This window comes from Elephantulus edwardii, unplaced genomic scaffold (genome assembly GCF_000299155.1).
Source record: "Elephantulus edwardii isolate Elephantulus edwardi_28Jun2011 unplaced genomic scaffold, EleEdw1.0 scaffold00001, whole genome shotgun sequence".
Classification (NCBI taxonomy): domain Eukaryota; kingdom Metazoa; phylum Chordata; class Mammalia; order Macroscelidea; family Macroscelididae; genus Elephantulus; species Elephantulus edwardii.
Genome location: NW_006399751.1, coordinates 31,608,213 through 31,613,390, shown reverse-complemented (window position 1 = coordinate 31,613,390; position 5,178 = coordinate 31,608,213).

Below are 5,178 nucleotides of genomic sequence, written 5' to 3'. Positions count from 1 at the left end.
GCTTCAGGTCCTCCTCAGTTTCAGCAAGCAGGGTTGTGTCATCTGCATAATACAGATTGTTGATAAATCTTCCACCAATCCTGCTGCCACACTTCTCATAGAACCCAGCCTCCTGGATGATCTGTTCTGCATACAGGTTGAAAGGGTATGGAGACAGGACACATCCCTGATGTACTCCCCAATTTTGAACCATGCAGTGTTTCCTTACTCTGTTCTGATGATTACCTATTGGTCCAAGCATAGGTCTTGTATTATTAGCATGATCAAGTGTTCTGGGATTCCCGTTCTTCTCAGAGTCAGCCACAATTTGTTATAATCCACACAGTCAAACACCTTTGCATAGTCAATGAAACAGATAGACATTCCTCCGGTATTCCCTGCTTTCAGCCAAGATCCATCTAACATTAGCTACAATATCCCTAGTACCATGACCCCTTCTAACCCCTAGCCTGGACTTCTGGCAGTTCTCTACTGATGTGTTGTTCCAGTCGGTTTTGCATATTTTATCGTGCAACTTCAAAAATATTTTTGTGAAAAATAAACATAAATGTTCGTTTTCTTTCAAATGTTTCTTATGACCATATATTAATGTATTGATCTTGATGAAATTTCATTGATTTAAAAAAATATAAATTACTAAGTATCAGAGAAATAAAGATTCCAAATTTCACAGAATTTTACCTTGTAATTTATGTGATCTGCTGAAAAGACATAAATTGTATATATCTAAATTTTGGAAAATTTTAACGTATAGCTGAAAAATATTTATTGAGCTCCTCGTGTGTGAGATTGAGTATAGGTAGAATTCCATTTCTTATAATATAATTCCGTCAGAAAGAAACAGAAGAAATAATTAACAGTAAACAATTTACAGAGTAATGTACAGGATAATATAATACTAAGGGAATAAATGAATAGGAATATTCAATAAGACATTCAAGAAATCTTAAAGGTGATGAGGTAGTTAGAAGTGAAAATGCAAATTCATTGCCATCAAGTTGGAACTGGCGGACCCTCCCGTGGGTTTTCTGAGGCAGCCAGTTGCATGGTAGATAACCTTCTTTCTCTACCATGTAGCCACTGGTGGATTCAAACCACCAGAGAGATGCTACCTTTACATTAACAATACAAGGCCTCTGCAGCTATGCCACTGCCACCACTGTACCCAGAATGGAATCTGGGGAAGACATTATAGCAAAGGGAAGTTTTTGCCCTAACAGGGTCAAAGGCAGGAATTTACCTAATGTGTTCAAGGATACCGTTGATACTGAGAGAAAAAGTAGGAAAAGGCAGAAGTGGAAGAAGTTCAGACTAAAGGATCATTATGCTCTTAGAGGACTTTACCTTTCACTGTTGATGGTATGGAAGATGATGGTCCCTAAAAGCATCCACATTCTAATCATCAGGTTCTGGGAATATAGTATAAAAGAAATGATTAATTATGATTAAGAGTTAGGGACCTTAAATTATAAAGGTAAGGGCAGAAATAAATGGACTCTAAAAAACAGTTGAAACAAGACCAGGACTGAAAACAGTAATGGAATATGAAAAGTTAGACTCTGACAAGTTTGAAAGCTTAGAAGGAAATGGACAAATTTCTATATCCTGTCAGAAACCCAAAACCTACCCAGATTAACACAGGAGTAGAATGAGCATACCCATCACAAAAGAAGAAATTAAACAGGTCATGTAGACTCCTAACAAATAAGTCCTGGCTGAGGCAACTTCACTAGTGAATTCTACCAGACATTTAGAGATGAACTTAAGTTATTTTGAGAGACAGGAAAAGAAGGAACACTCGTGGAGTCATTCTATGGTACGACCATAATAACCCTGATAGCCAAACCAGAGACATCACCAAAAAAAGAAAACTTTAGACCAACAACTTTCATGGATATAGATGTAAAAACCCTTAACAAAATCCTAGGCAATAGAAACTCAACAATATATATAAAAAGGAATTAGTAATGATAAAATGATTCTTAACAGGAATAAAAATGCAAAGATGGTTCCACTTAAGAAAAACATTGTAATTAACAATGTTAATAAAGCAAAAACAAGAACCACACAATCCTATCGGTTGACCTAGAAAAGGTCTTTGAAAAAAAACCCCACCACATTCCTTATTGATTAAAACTTTCAACACAATAGAAATAAAAGGAATATCCTCAACATAATTAAAAGTGCAAGCCCTACGTGCAAGCCCCAGGGCTGCTAACATTCTCAATGATGAGAGACATTGACCTTGCTAACAGACCAAGCAAAGATGCCCACTATTCTCCACTCCTAATTCATTGTAATATTGGAAGCCCTGCCTTGCCTATGGTGTCAAAGGTTGACCAGTATGGTTTTCTTAGCCATTGATTAACTTAATTTGTAGTGAAGTTTTTATATATTAAGGAGATAGGATTAGGGTGGGATACAAGTCACCCTATGAGGAGCCTATACAAGCTCTTGGAAGCTCAGTGCTTGCATTCTTTTGGCACACTCACTGTCCTGGAGCACAGCATCCAGCTGCTCCACAACTGACAATTCTGGCCCATTGCTCACTGATACCTGCAACATAGACCTGCGTCACCCACAGTCGTGTGAGTCATTTGCCTGGGTTTGAGTTTCTGTGAAACCTTCCATTGAACCACCAAACCCAAGGGACATTGAGGAAAGAGGGAACTGATCAAAGGAGGAACAGATGATGTCAGAAATTATGGAGTGGTGATTTTCATCTGTGGCACTCAGGCCTGGTTTTAATTGTTTTTGGTCAAACATTCTAAGCGGTATAACACTGGTCTGTCCATTTGCTGTACAGAGGCAACTCGTGGTTGCTGCGTTGCTGAACATTGTGACACTGATTACCCATTGTGGACAGTGTTTGGTGGGCTCCCTAAGTAAAACAAGCTTGGAAGCAGGAGTGGCATCTACTTGTGAAATAGCTTGCCTTTGTAAACTCTATGAACTTGGAGAAATAATGAAAGTTATACATGTGTTCATGTCTTTTTTTCATAGGGTAGCTATGAGTTGTCTACAACTCGATGGCAACAACAATCGTATATCACACATTAAGGTCATTGTTGACTTCTGCCCTTCAATAACTAGTCTGGTCCTAATCTTTGCAGTACAAGTTGTAAATATGTAAAGCAATTAGGCAAGAGAAGGAAATGAGAGGCAATCAAAGTGGGAATGATGAAGTTAAATTATATGCAGATAATAATAATAGTGTATATAGGAAACCCTAAAGACCCAACAGAAAACACAGTTAAACCTAGTAGACCAGTTCAGTAGAGTGGAAAGATGCAAAGTCATCATACAAAATGCAATTGGATTTGTCTACAGCAACAGAAAACACTGAAAAAGAAACACCAGTACCATTTACAATAGACACTGACAAGATGAACTACTTAGGAATTAACCTAACTAGAGCTACAAAAGACCTCTAATCAGAGACACAAAGACCTATATAGGGAAAACTATGAAACACTACTACAAGAAACTATAAGAAATCTAGTTAAATGGGAAAATATTCTCTGTTCATTGAAGAAAACATTGTAAGAGTGGCGATGCTACCAAAACCAATAGTTTTAACACAAATCTCAAAACAAAAAATAAAATCACTCTTCAAGTGATTCAAGAGACAATTTCTAGTTTATTTGGAAAGGAAGAAAACCCCACATGAGCAAAGCTGTTCTGGAAAATAAAAAGTAAGTAGGATGCATCACACTCTGATCTCAAAACTTACTGCATAGTTTAATCAAAACAGCATGTTATTAGTACAACAGGCACAGAGACCAATAGCAAAGAATTGAGAACCCAGAATGCCTGTATTCCCACAGTCAACTGACACTTGACAAAGAAACAAAACATTAACTAGTAAAAAGCCTCTTTAAAACAAATGGGCTAGCAAAACAGGGCATCTGTCTGCAGAAAACTGAAACAGGACCCACATCTCCATACACAAAACCAACTCAAAGTAGATCAGAGTCATAAGGGAAAAATAAAAATGATAAAAACAATAAGGAACAGATTTAGAAACTCTAAGGCATGAATAGGCTTGCAAACATAGCCAGCAATTCACAACCAGGAGAGAATAAAAATAAATGAGACTTTCCAGAAACCAAATTCTTGTGTTCATCAAAAGTTTTCCCCAATAGGATTGAAATGAAAACTTACAGATGGGAAAAAAGATTTAACAATGATATTTCAGACAAGGAACACATAACTAACATATACAAAGTATGACAGTGTTTCTACCAGAAAAAGACTGATAATCCAATTAAAAGGTGCAAAAGGCATGAAAAGACTTCATCAGGAAAAATATTGAGATTGCAAACAAACACAAGAAATGTTCAAAATCACTAGAAGAGAGACACACACATTAAAATAGCATTTCACCCCAGCAGCAATGTTGTTAAGTGACCTTAATTTGACCACACATAGAAGGCCTACAAACAACATATCTGAAACCCTATCCTATTCTGTGCCATTCTTGCTATCCCCCACTCACTTTGCATTGCTCCAGAAATTATATTAATCCAATCCATTTCATTGGGGTTCTTCCTCTTTCATTGACACCCCGTTTTTGCAGGAATGATGTCCCTTTCCAAAGAATACCCTCTGCGAACAACAAGCCCAAAGTTCGGGAAATGAAACTTTGCCATTTTTGCCACTAAGAAGCACTCCAGCTGTACTTTCTCCAAGACATATTTGGGTTTTTTTGTGGTCCATAGGATCTTCAGTACTTACTTCAAAACTGCAATTCAAAGGCATTGGTTGTTCTGTCACCTTTATTTCAGCTCTCTCCAACTCTCAGGTGCATATCAGGCACACCTTAGTTCTTAAACTGATGTTCTTGCTCTTCAGCACTTGATGATAAACTTTCCCAATGGAGTACATACTGATTTCCACATTACTGGTACCAAGGATGTTGATAGTGGATCCAAGAAAGATGAAAAGACAGTAGAAAAGTGTCCAGCAGCAATAGCAGGATTTAACAGGACAGCAAACAATAAATGTTGGTGATGATGTAGAGAAATGGAAATGAAAGCCGAGGCACAACTGGAGATATATACATCTTATGCAGATGATACAACCCTGCTTGCTGAAACTGAAGAGGACCTGAAGCGCCTGCTGCAGAGTGTCAAGGACTGCAGCCTGCAATATGGATTGAGGCTCAATGTCAAAAAG